This window comes from Tupaia chinensis, unplaced genomic scaffold (assembly GCF_000334495.1).
Source record: "Tupaia chinensis unplaced genomic scaffold, TupChi_1.0 Scaffold000350_1, whole genome shotgun sequence".
Lineage (NCBI taxonomy): Eukaryota > Metazoa > Chordata > Mammalia > Scandentia > Tupaiidae > Tupaia > Tupaia belangeri.
The window spans coordinates 2637086-2656643 of NW_006159844.1; the positions used below are offsets into that span (position 1 = coordinate 2637086).

At 37.2% G+C, this 19558-nt stretch overlaps 1 pseudogene; it reads left to right on the top strand.

Moving 5' to 3' along the window:
* Nucleotides 1–294: 294 nt before the first annotated feature.
* Nucleotides 295–1034, top strand: LOC102488115 (peptidyl-prolyl cis-trans isomerase FKBP3 pseudogene; annotated as a pseudogene).
* The last annotated feature ends 18524 nt before the right edge of the window (nt 1035–19558 follow it).

Here is a 19558-nt window from a genome sequence, read left to right on the forward strand (position 1 = left end):
TGAGAAAGTAAATATGAGCTTTCTACTTTCTATAAAAGGCTTAACTAATAGATTTCAAAATTTTCTTCCAACAAGTAATCTTAGCAGTCACCTGCACCATAAACCCTAAATCTCATCTTCATCACGACCTTGAGTCCCTCAATAGTGTCATTAACAAGAGACTCTCTAAGGAGAGCCAGGACTATTTTAAGCAGCCATGTCAAAAGTTCTTCTTACTTCGAACCCAAATCTACCTCTTTGTGGTTTCTTTTTTAAAAATTAATTAATGGAGTAAAGCAGCGACAGCGGGGCAAGATGGCGGCTGGTGCTCCGCAGCCGGCGTGGACCGTGGGGCAACTGTGCAGCGAGCTGTTGCCCAAGAAGGACATTATCAAGTTTCTGCAGGAATACGGTTCAGATTCGTTTCTTGCAGAACATAAATTACTAGGAAACATTAAAAATGTCGCCAAGACAGCTAACAAGGACCATTTGGTTACAGCATATAACCATCTTTTTGAAAGCAACCGTTTCAAGGGTACTGAAAGTATAAGTAAAGTATCTGAACAAGTGAAAAATGTGAAGCTTAATGAAGATAAACCCAAAGAAACCAAATGTGAAGAGACTCAGGATGAGGGTCCACCAAAATACACAAAATCTATTCTTAAAAAAGGAGATAAAACCAAGTTTCCCACAAAGGGATATGTTGTTCACTGCTGGTATACAGGAACACTACAAGATGGGACTGTTTTTGATACTAATATTCAAACAAGTTCAAAGAAGAAAAAAAGTGCCAAGCCTTTTAAGTTTTAAGGTTGGAGTAGGCAAAGTTATCAGAGGATGGGTTGAAGCACTTTTGACTATGAGTAAAGGAGAAAAGGCTCGACTGGAGATTGAACCAGAATGGGCTTATGGAAAGAAAGAACAGCCTGATGCCAAAATTCCACCAAACGCAAAACTTTTCTTTGAAGTGGTATTAGTGGATATTGATTGAAATACCAGTTCTTTAGATCTAAAGACATCAACAACAATAAACTTGGCCTTGAAGAAACTTATGTAACAAAATTAGAGCTTGTTACTATTGTAAGGGAAGACTCAACTGGAAAATTCAAAGAGTTAGAATCTGTTCATAACTTATCTCAACTTTTGAAAAGTGTAATCCCTTATAAATCGCTAAAGTCTAAAATATTTTACTACAGCTATGTAAAATATTGGTTGAGATCTGTTTTTCCTTTTACCTCATATTGTAAACTAAAAGGCTCAATAAAAATTTATCTATTGTCTGGAAAAAAATTAATTAATGGATTTATTTATTTATATTTAGATAGGGTCATACTATGTTAAGATACTTCTGTCTCAACCTCTTGAGTAGCTGGGACTATAGGTGCATGCCACTATGTCTGGATTTTAGGATGAACCAAGAGTCAAACCTGGTTCTCCAATATGGCCCCAGCCTGCCAAGTAGTGAGGCCTACTAGCACATGGTATTAAGACTGATTCTACACAGGTACTTGTCCGCACTTCTGGATTTCACTGGATCAGTCTAGTCTCACTTTCTGCTCACAGTCATCTGAGTATGGCAGATAGTTACACCCCCACAACCCCAAAGCTTTCTTTCCTCAGGTTGAATCTGATTTTTTCAACAAATCACCCTGGGTAGAGTTTTGAGTAACTCCACTACATTTTATGCTGTTTATCAGATAAATAAACTTTAGGAGAGCAGAAACATTCTGATTGGCAGGAATGATACTTCAAAGGTGTTCTTTATTAGTTGATCATAATAATAGTGTTAATGATAATAAATGAGTAATTAATGTGTACCAACTATATGCAAGGATTGTTCTGAGTGATTGGCATGCCTTATCTCTTACTACCAATCTTAAACTTGATCCATATTGAGTTCTTCAGAAGCAAATGCTGAGACAGGGTGGGGGGAGGGGAGGGATAAGATGTTTATTAAGGATCAAAACCTGTAAAAGGAAGAGAAATCTGTAGAAGGAAGAACAGTCACAGAGAAAATGAAATGGAATTGCCATGCAGATCTAACAAAACTTCAGTCAATCCAGCAGGGGGCTCTGAAGCAAATATTGTCCAACCAGGTTTCCACGTGGGACCAAAATGACCAGTCCTTTATACAACTCATGCACACAATACTCAGGCACAGGATACAGACTGCATAGAGAATATGACTCTGCAACAGAGGCAGACCCAGAAAGCACACTGATGGTGGCTGTCTGCTGACGGTAGTCTTTGTAACTGGGCATCAAGACCTTTCAAAAAGGGGGCTCTGGGTAGTACACCTCCATATCTACCACAAACACTGTTGTTCTTATAATTTTACACATAAAGAAACTAAAGTATAGACAAATCAAGAAATTGGCTTAGATAATACAGCTAGTAACCAAAAAATATTGATGAAACATTCATTCTGTAGCTAAAATAAAATATAATTACAATTACATTAAATGTACTCAAAACTGAAGTTCTCACTTATTTCTCATACATTGTACCAAACTAACAAGTTAGCCTACTCTTTTCAGGAATGTTGGCAGAAAACATGAAATCCTGGGGTCACAGAAAAGGACTTGATTACTCATGCATCGCAGGCAGTATGAGCTTCATGTTTACATCAATTTCCCCTCCTACTACCATTCCACCCACTCAATTGTTTACGAGTTGATATGGAGGCATTCCAGATGGTTGCTGCACACACAGTGTGTTTGAGTCACAGCTAAAGAACCTGGAGCTTAGAACATTTCATCATTTAAGGGGGGCTGCTAGAAAATTTTCTCAACCTTTACCCAATGGAAATATTTTTATTATCTTGGCCAGAAAAAAAAAAATCTGCCATATGTCCTAGGGTATAATACTACTTCTTCCAAGGCTGTTTGCTATACAACCATCCTTGGCAAGATAGTCCATAACAGTAATACAAGATGTACAAAAGTAGCACAGAAAATCCTCCCAAAAGACAAAAGGAGGAAAATGATATGACTTCCATCTGGAAGGAGGGAGAAAATCAAATATGATTCTAAAACATTGTGGGAATTTCTATATAATGGGTGAGCTCAGGAAGCTACAGGAACGAATAGTGAAAGAAACTGATAACTGGTACAAACTGGGAAAGCCCTCATACACTAGGTGATATTTGAGTTGGGTATTGTTAAGCAGTCTGTGAGTTCACTAAGTGAAGCAGTCATGCTTTCTCATGATGGAGTCCAGATATCTAATGTTTTCTAGAATTTAGTGAGCTTTTAATATTTTCCAAAAGCATAAAGGAAGGGTAGATACCTCATGACAATTTTTACCAACATGCAAAGAATATAAACTAATTTTATAGTAGAAGTTTGAGTCCCAAATGTTTTAAACTTTAGCAGAATGATGTGACTGAGACACCTGCAAAAGAGCCTTTAAAAGTCTAATTTTCCTTAATTTCTTTTTGAGCAAATGACAGTACCCAGTAACTGGAACATCTATACATTGTACTTGATATTCAAATTAATACATTTGAAAGGTTACTGAATTTCAGAATAAATTTTAGGTGAGTAATTATAAATATAGCACATGAAACATGAGTTTTACCCAGTGCTGCTTTATCTAGAAGATTATTCATAATTTTATAAGTGAATATGGTACTTTTGCTCCAGCCAATCACATATAAGTTTCCAGTTAAACCTGCATACTTTGTTATTTTTCTTCTATTCTCCAGACAGAGAATAAGATTTCTGACTCCTTGCCTTTCAGTGCTGGCCATTTCCAAAACCTTTAGGTAAAAGTAACACTTTTAGACTAGAGAAAGACAAGCTACATTGATAATATGTCTTGAAACATAAGAAGTAAAGGAAAAATAGAGTAGAAACTCAGAACTGAAGTCTAAAGTCCCTACAAACCCTTTTGAACCTCAGTTGACCTCTAAGAGTATGTCTATATCTGAACTCCAAAGAGTTCAGGTACAGAGAGTAGAGACTGTAAAAAATTGTATGCTAAATCAGTAGCTATTCTTTTATTTTAAAAAAATGAAGAAGAAAACATCATCTCTCAATATTGTGCATCTCTTACAAAGTGCATTAAAAGAAGCATATTCATGTGTGAATCAACGGCATTTACTCATGCACCACCAAAGTTAGTCCATAGCTTTACCTTCTCCTCTATTTCTTTCTCTATGTTCTTGTCATTCACTTTAATGACCAAATCTAAATGTCACAGAGGAAAAAAGCCACTGGACATGAGCTCAACTTAAATGAACAAATGTCTCTCGCATGCCTACCACATGCAGTGCTAGGTTGAGTGCTGGCAGTTCTTAGACAAGACCCAGCCTCTCTTTCCAAGTATGCCTTCCTACCCCATCCTTCCTTCCATCAGTATATTTAACCCCAGCCACACTCTTCTTTTCTCTTTCATTTGGTCTGAGCTTTCCTGAGACTAATCTTTCCAGATAGAGCTCTTAATTCTATTCTTACCTCACTCCTTGTTTATCACTTCATGATACCCTTTGTTTATCACTCCACATAATTTCACCTCACTCAGCTCTTCTTATTAGATTTGTCTACTGATACAGAACTCATGCTAAAATTTTTCTCTTCAGTTTTTAAAACATGCAAGCATTCATCCTTTTGTAGTTACCACATTATCCCTTATTTTCTACTTCATAGCTAAACTTTTAGAATCATCTTTGATCATTGTCTTCACCCCTACATCCCATTCAGTCCACAATGCAATTCTACATAGTTTTCAGCAATTCCAAATGAGTTCCATATCCTGCATTGTGTTGGATACCATGCTAACATGCTCAGTGCCAAATCCTCCAGATACCCTACAGCTCACACAGAAAACAGTGATAGACCCCCTGGTCTCACCTCATGTAGCCAGTAAGTAAGTGAGAATTTGATCCAGGTAGGCAGCTTCAGAATCTAGGCTCTGAAAGGCTATATTGTACTACAGTTCCAATGGGAGATACCTTTGGTATCTCTTCATAACACTTACCCAGATAATAAGATTAGACTGTTGTGTGTTTCTTTCCTAAACTAGGCTACCATTAGTTTTTTTTTTTTTCTTCTGAGTTTGTATATTCACAAAAGTGGGTTTTGTTTGGTTTGGTTCTCTTTTTTTTTTTTTTTTTTTTTTTTTTTTTGAGAGAGAAAGAGACATTTTTGCCATAGGATGCATGTGCTCGCCAGAAAGACAGAAAACTAGAAATCACACCTTGGGGGGGATGGCCACACTCAATCTCATCTCCATTGTTCTCTCAGGATTTTAGGCACAGATGCACGTACACCTGGTGTGAGTTTCAAGCTGTTGGGTCCTGGGCTTAAATAGTGGTCAACAACATTAGAGTCCAGCACCTTAACCACTACACTACATGAGATTGTTTTAAACTGGGGTGAGAGATAAAATGAGAGAGGAAGCCACAGTTACTCTATAATGGAGAAACTGTAAGATTTTAAGCCAAGAGATGTTGATGACTTTGTCTCTCACTGATCTTCCCATCTGTAGTGGGAGAAAATAAAGCCAATAGTCAGGCAATATATATAAACTGTGATAAATATACAGAGTACAGGAGGTTTCTTGTCTCTGGTATAGTTGTTCCCAAGACTGTCTCATTTTTCTTGTCTCTGGTATAGTTGTTCCCAAGACCGTCTCTGTGCTCTAAGTGGACTATCTGAGTCATAAATACTCCTCTTTAGTTGGATTTATCACTTGCAATAAAAATAGTCCTGTTTAATACTAACCTTTTCTCTTTTCATCTGCCTTCAGTATTTGCTATTACTGATCATTCCCCTCTTTTGTAAAATTCTCTCATTCTTGTTGTCTCTCACACCATTCCCATTTTCTTGACTACTTTCTATTCCCTTCCACTGGCCCTATAATGGTAATAACCTCAAGGGCTCCTCTTTAGCCCTTTACCTTCTTACTCCCCTGGCCAAGCCCATGTCCCATGTATACAAACTGTTGACCGCTTCTGTGCTTAAATCCCAATCAATCCTCAGTTTATGTTTACAGTCATAATTGTCCTATCCTCAGTTCCCACAGATACCTCAAACCAACCTGTCCAAACTGACCTGAAAAGTGTACCTTGTGCCCAGCTGTGGTAGCACACTGGTAGCACACAGGTCTGTGATGCTGAAGTAATACAGAACAAGAAAGGAATAGGGAAATACAGACAGACAGAAAAAATAAAGAAAATAAAGAGAAAGAAAAAGAGAAAAAAAGAAATGAGAAAGAAAGAAAGAAAGAAAGAAAGAAAGAAAGAAAGAAAGAAAGAAAGAAAGGAAGGAAGGAAAGGAAAGGAAAGAAAGAAAAGAGAGACAGAAGGAAGGATAAGCTTAAAAAAATATTACTTGGCCCCTCATCCTTCGCACCATTAAAAAGTTAATTCAAGATAAAATCTAAACCTGAAGGTAAAACCAAAAATGTAAAGTTTTAAAAATGAAACATAAGACAATATCCTCAGGGTCTGGAGAGGCTTTTTTTTTTTTTTGGATAGGATATAGATATTGATCATTATTTATAAAATTGAAACATTAGACTCATAAAAAGTAAATGTTTTCTCATAAAAAAGATAAGATTAAGGAAATGAATAGAAAATTAATTAAAATTTTTCCTACAGACTAGGGGAAAATAGTTACAAACATACATCTGACAAAGACTAACACAGACAATATAAAGAACTTATATAACTCAATAATAAAAAAAGACAAAAGTCAATAAATAATTGAGCCAAAGACTCAGGAAAGCATTTTACATAGGAAGATTTACACATGACCATTAAACACATTTAAAATGTGTTCAAGATCATTAGTTCTCCAGACGTAAAAATCAAACCTCAATGAGATGGTACTACATACCTATTAGAATAATTAAGATAAAAGACTGACAACACCAAATTCAAGCAAAGACATGGAGAACCAGAAATCACATATATTGTTGGTAGGAATGTAAAATATGAGGGGTCTTCAAAACGTTTTTAAAATGCATCTGATGAAAAAATTATGCACAGACTTCAAAAAAATTTTACAACAAAATAAACTCATACTTAATTTCCATTTTCCTACAAACTGTTTGAAGTCTCCTAATATTACAATTACTTTGGAAAATTACTTAAAAGGCTCTTTAAAATCTTGAAGCAACCACAATGGCACAACAGTAATGCAATGCTCTCCAGTGCCATAATCATTTGGGAAGGTCCTGGATTCATACCCCAAGGTCTCCCTGTACATACCAGGTACAGGTGCACATGCCTGTGATCCTCACTAGCTGAGCATGGAGGGGATCACAGCATAAAGACCCTGTTGGGGTGCCTCTCTTTCTCTCTTTCTCTCAATAAATAAGTAAACTTAAAAAAAAAAAAAAAGTTAAACACACATTCACCCTTTGACCTAGTAATTCCACATCTAGGTATTTACCCAAGTTAAATTAATGCATATTTTCCATACAAATGTCCATAGCTTCTTTATTCATAATAGTTCCAAATGGGAAACAACTCAAATATTCAACAAAGAGAGAATGGGTTGTTCAATTGTGGTATATTCATGTAATAGAATACTACTCAGCAATAGAAAGGCATGAACTACTGATACAACAAAATGGGTTACTATTGTAGACATTGTGCTCAAAAAAGACAACTAGGCACAAAAGAGTACATTCTCTTTTGTGAATAACTGCATTAATATAAAGTTTCAGAACCTGCAAAACTAATCTTAGATGAGAGATATCAGAAAAGATTACCTTAGTTGACGAGAAAGGGCTGGAAGGGGCACAAAGGTAATTTCTGGGACACGACTGTAAGAGTGGTTCAAAGTTCATAGCAGTGTATAGATTTGTCAAGACCTATCAAAATAGTGACTTAAAGTAGGTGCGTTTTTTCAATCTAAATTATACCTCAATAAAATTTATTTTTATCTTTCTTTCTTTCTTTTTTTTTTTTTTTTTTGAAAAAAACAGGTTGGCTGGTAGCGTGGTGGTTAAGGTGGCTGAATCCCACATGCCAGCTATGTAGTTGAACTCCCAGACCTGGTGGCTTCTGGTGGCTTGAAAATCACACTGGATGCATGTGCATGTATGCCCAAAATCCCAACAGCATGGAGAAATGAAGAAGAAAGGATTGTTCCCCATTCCCCCTTTCTCTCTGGTGAACACAAGTACCCGCCTATGACTATAATTAAGTAAATAAATAAATAAATAAATATCATCTATCTATCTTTTCCATACCTACACTGCTCACCTATTTGACCAATGTTAATTCTGGGTATTAAAAAAAAAAAAATTCTAGGGGAAACAGGGTTAGTAAATCAACACATAACTAATTACATTTCTTCCTGTTTAATGTTCAAACTCTTCAAAGTAGCAGTTTTTACTTCTCAGAACTTCCCAATTTACTCACTTATCTCCAGTTTAATCTCACTCACTGTATGTTCCTGTTGTCCAAGATAGGCATATTGAATTACTTTCACCTCAATAAATTTGCCATAAGCTCATACACCTTGGCCTTACACATGTTAATCTCTTCTGGCTGAAAGACATTCCTATCCCTCCAGGTCTCCTGGCTAATTTTCACTCATCTTATCACCATTCTGAAATGCTACACAATGGGCATTGTCCCGCTGATCCTCACACTCTGTTGCACTTGCTGTCTCCTCCTCCACTAGACCAGTGGCTTCAAGGCTCACACTGTGCTTTGTTTATTTTTCTATTCTCAGTACCAGCCCAATGACTGCAAGTTAGCAGGTGTTAAAATAAATTTATCAATAAATAAATGTAGATAAAATGCTGAAAACATAGGTGTCTCTAAGATGAATGCAAAGATATATAGTATCTGATAAGATTAAGAAGCATTGGAAAACTTTCCAAGTAACTTACTTGAAATTAAAAAGAAAAAAATTATAGACCCTAATAGGACACTGTTTTATGGGATGAAGAGGTGATTGAAGCAGACAATATGGCCGAGACTATACAGATTACATTTTATTCAAGGTAGACAGACAATTAAGAAGCAGATTACAGTGTCGAGTAGTGATGAGTATTATGAAAAATTAAGGCAAGACCAGGATTGGTGGGAAGTGATAGACTACAGGAGGTGAATAAAAGCTTCTCCTAGGAGGTAACAGTTGAGCAGAGAACTGAGTCAAGAGAGGCAATGAGCCAATTGGTCAGGAGGAAGAACAATAAAAACAGGAGCCAATGGCAAAAAGTCCAAAATTAGGAATTTGGAGTACTAGGAATTCTTGCACCCAGACTTAAAATTCTAACTTCAGAAAAATGTATTCTTCAGGGTCCTAAAGACTTTTCGTTTTTTGTCATTTTTCTATTAAAAAATCAAACAGTACTAGAAGCAATGACTTTTCAAATAAGAATTCATTAATAGCGGCAGAGACTGAAACAAGAGTTTGCAGAGCAAGCCCCCAAAAGGGACCTAAACCTTGCTAGTGTCACTGCTATACCTACACTGTTTGTGAATAAAGGTGGTTATGTACTGAGACAACCTGTGTAAAAGTGACATAGGAAAGAAGGCATTACTGCCACCTCCTTATCAGTTGGCATACCCTTTATCATCCGCCCATTTCATCCAATTAGAAGGCATCCTCTCAACAGCACCAGCGGACACTGAAGGATTGCTACAAGTCATTGGGAAAAAAAAAAATACAAGAATCAATTCTGTTTGACTTTGAGCAAATGACCCTGCTATAGCAAGATAGGAAAAAGTGTGATCTCCGAGAGTCCAAGTGGCTGCTGAGTTCATAGCAGTGACTGCCACCAATATCTCTTCATGATGGCAGTCACTAACAGGATGGTCAATAATGCAGGCTCAGGAGGCCAAGATCACTGATCCTGCGAAAGGAAGAAAACGTGCTGCCCTTTCAGACACTTGGAAAAATCAACTGAGCAGTAAGAGCCAGATAAAGAAGATGACAGCTCTACCCAACAACAGGGACCTGGCCAGCAAAATGCATCGCAACAGGAAAGAGGCTTACTGTGCACACGGGGGCAACGGTCACATTAAGCTTCCTACTCAATCTGTTAACATAAACAGAGCCTTAACATCTGTGGGCCTGCCACATACCAAGCTCCTAAGAATGCCCAAAGTGCATTCTGTGGAACTTAATTCATGTCATCCTTGTGAGCGATTACTCCAGTCATCATTTATATTTTGTAGACAAAGAAACAGAGGTTCAAAGTCACATAAGCAAGTGGTATAGCAAAAGTCAAAGCCTAGGACCTCTGGTTTTAAGTCTCAGGGCCTTTTATGTGGAATATGATTTAAGAGAGTGGAGGAATCTCCACCAGCTTTCTCGATTTCCCTGTTTGAACCAGTTCAGTCTTAGCCTTGTTTCTTTCCTTCCCGTCTGTTTAATAATCAACCTAGCAAGGACTTATATACATTTGGGCAGTAGAATCAGACTGCCTGAGTGTAAACCCTAGCTCTACAGATCACTAGTTGTGTGACATTAGGGAAATAATTTATTTGGTTTGTGTTGGTTTTGTTGAGAGGTTTTTTTGTTTGTTTTGTTTGTTTGTTTTTGCTATAGGGCACATGTGCTCGCCAGAAAGAGAGACAAAGAAACAGAAAGCGAGAAATTATCCCCCTGGGGCATGATCACACTGCAGTCCTTTCTCCTCCATTCTCCTCTTGGGATCTTGGGCACGCATGCACACGCACCCAGTTTGAGTTTAAGCCACCGGGTCTGGGACTCGAACCACTGTCAACTACATGGGAGTCCAGCAACACAGCCATTACGCCAGCTACTGGTTCCTAGGCAAATTATTTAACCTTGCTATCTTCCTGCTTCCTGTCCTGTAAAATGAGAATATTAATAGTTCCTTACAGTGCTTGAAGCAGTGCTTGTCCACTGGTGGGATCTCAGGAAGGTTTCCTGTTGTAATATTCCTTTTTCCATCATGCTTCACAAGCCCCTATGACCATTTCCTTCCTTTTGCTCATTCTTCCTTTCCTTCCTCAGCTGTTTTGCCTCCACCTTTTCTCTCAAGATCTTCCCACCCACTTGCCCTCAGCAACAACCTGCTTTCTTCTTTCTCTTGCATGACTTTGGTGTTCCGCCTCGTCCAACAAGGCCCAGCGTTCTTGTCCCTGCCCTTGCTGCCCTTGAAGCTGAGTGGGCTTCAAGACCCTGACACCTCCTGGAGAGAGTTCAAAAACACATCCAATGAAACCGTGTCAGAGCAGAGTAGGAGGGCTGAAGGATTGCAGAAGTCAGAGAACACAAAGATTTATAGCAGGTGCCACTTTGTTAGAGGCCGAGGACCCTGAAATGCCTCAGGAATAATAACGAGCTCTCTTTTAAGTGCCTATTCTTACACGATTGCTTGGATGCAGATGAAATCTATGCCAGCTAGTGTTTCAGGCTAATTAAAAGCATGTTCACCTGCCTAATCCATATACACACTGTTCCTTCCTGTTCGTGTTACCCAGGCCATCAGGAAAATAGTTATCCTTTGAGGAAGGCCCCATCTTTTTAGAATAGATCTCTTTACACACAGTCTTACACACACACACACACACACACACACACACACTCAGATCTGATTGTCCTCAGGTTCCCAGCCTTCTCTCTAAAAGAACCACATCTTTCAAGACCTGAATTGTGGGAAACAAAGAGTCAATCATGCCCAATTGACTTTCAGCATGTCTTTATTCAAATAACTCTAAGAAAATAACTTGATTATTTTCTATAAGATAATACCTATAAAAAGTAAAACAAACACACATACCTCACTCATTATCTCTACACAGACTATGAGGACATGTGTGTATGTGTGTGTGTGTATGACTAAATCACTAAATTCCTTCTCCTCCATTCTCCTATTAGGATTTAGGGTTTTGGACACGTGTGCACACGTGCCTGGTGATTTTTAAGACACCAGATCCAGGACTAGAACCACAGTCACTGGGAATTCATCCCCATAATCATCATGCCACCTGCTGGCACCTATAATATGAGGAACTTTTAAAGTACAAATCCACACTCAGGACCTCCTGCATGAATTATTAAAAAAGCAAGATGCAGTCAAAATGGAAAATTTGAGAAGACATTAAGCAGATGCAAGATATGACCCAACTGAATCAGTATTCTGCAGTACGGAATCATGCCCACTGACCAATGGCATCAGTTATTCATGTTCCTTGCTGCTACATGGCAGTAAATCATATACTTCTAAAACTGAAAATATTTATCTGTGATGACAGCAGAAAGAAATTTGACAGCGAGACTACGGACCTCTAGTACCCTGTCCCTATGGAACCTGACAGAGTGACTTCCATCTTTATGAAAGCTCATCAGACACTACACAACATTGGTGGCTCCTAGAGACATAAAGATCCTTGATGACAGAATACACAGAGGTTTCGAACTCAAATAGCATAGGAGCCAGGAAATAATACACATAAGTAAAATGAGCCAGGGGAAACCATGACAAGCCAGAGTGCTCACACATCTTTTAGAGATAGACGTGTTACTCTGCACCAGTTGATGGCTGCTATGTGGACAGTCAACATTATTGTCAATATTTCCAGACTTGTCCCTACCATTATGTTGGCCATGTTCCTTGTTGCTTTTTTGTTCTCTTATTGTTGCCTGTCTCTCTTTTGTTTTCTTGGTATAGTACTCCTTTTAGAATTTCTTGAAGAGCTGGTCTGGAGTTGGTAAATTCTATCAGGTTTTGTTTATCTGAGAATGTTTTTATCTCCTTTTCCCATACAGAGGATAATCTTGCCAGGTATAGTATTCTTGGTTGAAATTGCTTTTCATTTAGCACTTTGAATATATTTCTCCATTCTTTCCTTGCTTGCATTGTATCCGATGAGAGGTCTGGTGTTAGCCTGATGGGATAACCTTTGCAAGTGATTTGGCATTTCCCTCTTGCCAATCTTAGTATCTTGTCTTTGTCTGTCGTTGTGGTCAATCTAGCTATGATGTGCTGTGGAGAGGATCTTCTTGGATTGATTCTACTTGGGGTTCTTTATATTTCTTAGGTCTGGATGTTTGAGTGCCTCTCTAGACTTGGAAAATTTTCTTCAAGAATTTTGTGGAATAGATTATCAATGCCCTTATTAGTTTCTTCACCTTCTGGAATACCAATTATTTGGATACGCCTCCTCTCTAAATCTCTGGTCAAATTATAAAATAATAATAAATGGGGAACCAGCAGTTAGCGTAATGGCTATGTCGCTGGACTCCCACGTAGTCGACCGCGGTTCGTGTCCTGGACCTGGTGGCTTAAAACTCACGCCGGGCGCGTGTGCATGCGTGCCCAAGATCCCGAGAGGAGAATGGAGGAGAAGGGATTGCGGTGTGACCATCCCCCTGGGAGGGGGTGATTTCTCGCTTTCTGTCTCTATGTCTCTCTCTGTCTGTCTGGCGAGTGCACGCGCCCTACAGTGAAAATCTCTCCAAAAAAAAAATAATAATAATAATAATAAATGAAATTAATAATTACTTTTTAAAATCAATGTAAAGCTCTTGATAAGTGTGGTACATGACATAGGGACCAGCAGTTAGCATAATGGCTATATCGCTGGACTCCCACGTAGTGAACCGCAGTTCACGTCCTGGACCCAGTGCCTTAAAACTCACGCCGGGCACTTGTATATATATATTATATACCACAATGATAACAACACCAATGATGAGGCTTAGTCCCTTTACTTACAGGAAAGTACTTCCCTTGCAACCTTCAACAACATAAAGGCATTGCTTTTTCATAGTAGGCCATTGTGCAGATTGTATTGTTGGCTTCAATTCTTTACCTCTTTTTTGTATCCAAGATAATTTGGCCAATAGAAAGGGAAGTCTGAAGTGGCATAGGCAATGATAACAACACCAATGATGAGGCTTAGTCCCTTTACTTACAGGAAAGTACTTCCCTTGCAACCTTCAACAACATAAAGGCATTGCTTTTTCATAGTAGGCCATTGTGCAGATTGTATTGTTGGCTTCAATTCTTTACCTCTTTTTTGTATCCAAGATAATTTGGCCAATAGAAAGGGAAGTCTGAAGTGGCATAGGGCTAGCTCCATATCTAGGTCTTAAGAAGGCGTGTATGTGTTGCCTGCCCCCGTGTATACCAACACTGCCATAACAAGAACATGCATCAGGGAGTCACTGGTCCAAGGATATTAAGAGATACTTGAAGAGAGCTGGCCCCATAGCTTAGTGGTTAAAGGAACTGGATTCCCACATGACCTCATGGTTTGAGTCACAGACCCACACCACTTGAAAAACATGCCAGACAAATATGTTTGCATGCCCCAAATCCCAACAAGACAGGGACATAGAGGAGAGGCACCATGCGGGGGATGCTTTCTGCCTCTGTCTCTCTTCCTGTCTCTCTCTTGCAAGCACATGAGCTTCTCCGGTCATTATTTTTAAAAAGAGATGGAGAGATCAATGAAGCAGACCAGCAGACCCAGAACATAAACATGCATGCATTTATTGTTATATGCCATCGAGATTATATAATTGTTCTTTATGTAGCACTAGCTAACTCAGATATAGTCCAGATAATTGTGAAAATAATAGAAAGCAAGGAACATAATACAGAAAAAAGTCATGGCTACAAATACAAAATTTTGTTCAGCTACTAAATTTTGTTGTGGGCTGTGTGTATACGTATGCATGTGAAAACACACAGGACTGTTTTTTTCTAAGTACAAAGTGGTCAAATATGGCAATTCCATATGGTTCATCCTAAGTATTTTATAGCATATATAATGTGAACAGTATTTAAAATATATTCATTTATTACATGGTAGGAAGGTTCTCTAAAATTAAATATAAAAGGGATTTTCAAAGAACCTGGTATATACAAAGCACTTAAATATTTGCTGGTAAATTTATTGAATAAAGAGAAAAATATCAAGCAACACTTTGTATCTGCATCCTATTAGAATTGTTTCTCTGTTTCAACAAAATTGTATTTAGTCACATTCTGCCATAATCAATGTTATGCATGATTTTAAGTGTTCTGTTTTTATAAACAAATTGGGGGAAATGGGCAGATAGTTTATGGATCTTGAGAAAGATCTGCTCAATAATGGCTAAGTTTATAAAACCCTAGAGTTTTATTTCTAATAGTTACTAGAAATATTATTTCTGGGTATATCGAATTCAACTATAACTATATTGAAGCCACAGGAAATTACTTCCTCCTCTTCTGAAAGTAAAGGAGGTCAAAAAGTAGTTGGTAAAATAATACAAATCAGCCTTCTCTATTGTCTAAATATAGAATAAATCTAAACATTGACTTTCCTTTATAAAACTTATTTGACCTTGTGAATATTCCCCATGTCAAAACTATGTGGTAATGGTGGACACCAACTCAGCTAATGGAACTTCAGATTTCTGCTACTGTCTTTACATTCATCTAAAATAAATGAAGCTGCCCCATAATTTAGATCCAATCCATACCAAATAAATGCACTAAAAAAGGTATCTTTTGCAATTTATCTAAACCATTTGTGTCATGCTTTTATCACAGTTTCCTCATCCAGGTTCATGTCTGCATGTTTACCAAATCTAAGCATCCCCCATGTAGTTGAGCTTAAATGAATAGGCTCAGGTTGAAATTTGTTGCTTACAAACATAGACTGACTCTTCCATTTTTAGTTGCCATAAAGTGGTTTACAATTGTGAAAAGAGCAACTATTGTCAAAATGCTTTCTCTCAATGAGTATAAAGTGCATCCATTATAGTAACTATGGTTATTTCCAAAATTGTATCAATTTGAATTAGATGCATTTCTCCTTTGTTAAGAAAAACTAACTGAGAAGCATTCACTCCCATGTGCACATTTCATTTTTAACCCAACAATGCCAATTCTTAAAATAGGCATTGATGTACTTTCTATCTCATAACCTGTCACTTGCTTTTATTTTCTGAAGCATGAAAAGTGAATTGATTCAAACTTTTATGTTCCAATCTGGCAAGATTCATAATTTGGGACACACACACATGTATGTTCACATCACTCATGGTGATAAACAGTAAAACTCAGTCAGCTTTCTTTTAACTTTTCCTTATCTGGGTATTCTTCATCTGTGCTCAACTACTTTCCAGGAAGTAAATGGCAAAGGATGCCTGCTTAGAACATAATGCTGAGATAAATAAGGTATTTCTGTCCCCAAATCGAGACATAAAACTATTCTTTACCTTTGTACATTCTCATCACAGAAGCTGAAACACTTTTACCAAATTGACTACAAAATACAACTGGCTGAGAAAGCTACTATAATACATTGGGTACAAAGCCAACATAGTAATTATGTCAGTCCTTGCTGCAACATGGACGCGAAACATAGCAAATGAGCAAAGAGATAGAACCACTACATTTAATTTTTAACCAAGCATTTAAGAGACATCTTACAATTTCTTTCTATGAGCATTTCTAAATCTAGACACTAAAGTTACCAGCTTGATTCTTACTAGAATTTAAGTGTAATGCTCAAAATAGCTATAATTCTTTACTGATTTTAAACACTTTTACAAATCTAGTTTAATTTGACCCTTGCAACAATCCTCAGTAAAAGTTTATGTAAATGATTAGTACATTTTTAAAAATTATTTAATTTAATTTTATTTTTTTATTATTTTAAAAATTGACTAGAGAGAGAGAGAGAGAAAGTGAAAAAGCAAGCTGTCACGTCTGGGACTCAAACTGAGGTCAACCATGTGAGAGTCTAGCATCTTAACCACCATGCCATCTGCCAGCCCCTGACTAGTGCATTTTATAAATAAAGAAGCTGACAGGCCAAGATCAAATATTTTCTAAGATCAACTTCTTAATTCTCAAAGCAATGGTTTTCTACTCTTCCAGCATTTTCCAAGGTTTATCCTGTAGAAAACAATTATATGAGATCTGTGTAAAGGGCGTTGCTAAGGAATAAATGCTGACATCCACTCAAACTTCATATGTTGGAACCAAGTGATAGTATTGAGAGGCAGGCTTTTGGGGAAGTGATTAAGTCATGAAGCCTCCACCCTCTTGAGTGGGATTAGTGTCTTATAAAAGAGGTTGAAGAGAACTGCCTTTCCTTGCCACTGAGTGAAGACACAACGGGAAGGTACCATCTTGAAATAGAGCAAGTCTACACCAGAAACTGAATCAACTGGTGCCTTGATTTTAAACTTTCCAACCTCCAGAACTTCTTGCTGTTCATAAATTACCCAGCCTAAGGTATTTTGTTATATGGCTCTAATGAACTAAGAACAACAAAACCCTGGCTTTTGACAGAAAGTGGAAGAATATGGAAGATGTACTGCTGAGTGAAGCAAGCCAGGCTATGAAGGAGAAACACTGTATGTCCCCACTTAATATATACTGAATGTCTGCACTCTATAACTGAAATGGACGGGCTATAGGATGTACAAACACAAGAGATGGATGTGAATGTCAGATGTGGCGTGTATGTGGAGGAGTGGGGCCTGGGGAAAAACATTTGGAGGAGGGATACGAAGACAGTATTGTTGAGACAGGGAGGTAGAGTTGTTATATTTTGATCAACTTGACCGGGGATAAATGTTCACATATTGGAATGATCACCTTGTAAGATAAATAATGTGATTGAATGTATTTTAAAAGTTTAAATAAAAATAAATAAATAAAATAAAATCATTTAAAAATTTAAAAAAAAAATGAACTAAGGTGTTATATGCTATACATTCACATTCTAAAGCTTTGGAAAGTTCTGAAAAAAGAGTGCTCTCTATGTTATTTAACTCAAAAGTTTCTTAACAAAACAAGCCATAGATTGAGGGGAAATATTTGCTAAAGAATCATTTGGACACTAGCAGGTGGCATAGTGGTTAAGGCATTGTATTCCCATATGGCTGATCATGGTTCAAGTCCCAGACCCAGCAGCTTGAAACTCATGCCAGGTGAACATGCATGAGTGCCCAAAATCCTGAGAGGAAAATGGAAGAGAAGGGATTACAATATGGCCATTCTTGTGGAGGGTGATTTCTTGCTTTCTGTTTCTCTGTCTCTCCAGCAAGCTCACACACCCTTTAGCAAAAATCTCTCAAAAAAAAAAATCATCTGAAAAAGGACTGTCATCCAAAATGTATAAATTCAAAACTCAACAATGAGAAAAGAAAAAACTTGACTATAACTGGACCAAAGACTTTAACAGACACTCCAAAGAAAATATATAGATAGAAATAAACAAATGAAAAGATGTTCCACATCATGTCATCAGGGAAATACAAATTAAAATAATAATGAGATACTACTACTATATACTTATTAGAATAACCAAAATCCAAAACACTGACAACATCAAATGTTGCTAAGGATGCGGAACAACAAAAACTTTCATTGTTAACTGGTAGAAATGCAAAATGGTACAGCCACTTTGGAAAATAGTTTAGTGATTTCTTAAAACTAAATATACTTTCACCCTATGATCTGGCTCCTTGGTATTTATCCAAAACAATTGAAAACTATGTCCAACCATAAACTGCACGCAGATGTTTATAGCAGCTTTATTTACAATTGCCAAAATTTGGAAGCAACAATGTGTCTTTCACTAGATGAGTGAATAAATAAACTCATACATTCAGACAATGGAATTCAGAGTTAAAAATAAATGAGCTACTCAGCATGAAAAAAAATTGAGGAGACATAAATATACATTACTAAGTGAAAGAAGTCAATCTAAAAAAGACTACATACATACTATACAATTACAGCTATATGATATTCTGCAAAAGTCAAAACTATGGAGACAGTAAAAATATCATTAGTTTCGTGGAGTCATGGCCATAGGTTTATTCATTGTAATAAATGTACCACTTTGGTGGGAAATTTTGATAAATGGGTAAGCTATGTAATTATAGAGATAGTGGATATATAGAAAATTGCTATCCCTTTCTAACCATTTTATTGTGAACCTAAAACTTCTCTTAAAAAAAAAATACTTTGAAAAAAAATTCCCTAACTGCACAAAATCTATTTGTTGCTTAAGTCTATGAACTGCTTTCATGTTTTGGAACTTTGTATGTGCCTCAAGAGTGAGGACTATATTATATAAGAGATTTTCAAAAAGTTTATGAAAAAGTATATTATGAAAAACCTATGCATAAATTTCAATTATTTACACCAAAATAAACTCAGACTTTAATTCAATTTTTCCAGGAACTTTTGAAGTCCCCTCATGACAACTGCGTGTGATGATATGGATTGAATTGTGCCCCCCCCAATTCTTATGTTAAAGTCCTAATTCCCAGTACCTCAAAATGGACCTTATTTAGAACTAGGGCTTTTGCAGGTGTAATTAGTTAAGACAAAGTTACACTGGAGTAGAGTGGGCCTCTAATAAAACATGCTTAGTATTCTTATAATAAAGGGGAATTTGGATACATATACTCACACACGAAAAACACCATGTGAAGATGAAATCAGAGTTAGAGTAACGTAAGAAAAGCCAAGGAACACCAAAGATTGCCAGCAAGCCATCAGAAGCTAGGAAGAAGGCACAGAACAGATTTCCTTCTTTACAGCCCCTGGAAGGAACCTACCTTCTCAGAACCTTATCTTAGCCTTCTAGCCTCCAGAACTGTATAGCAATACATTC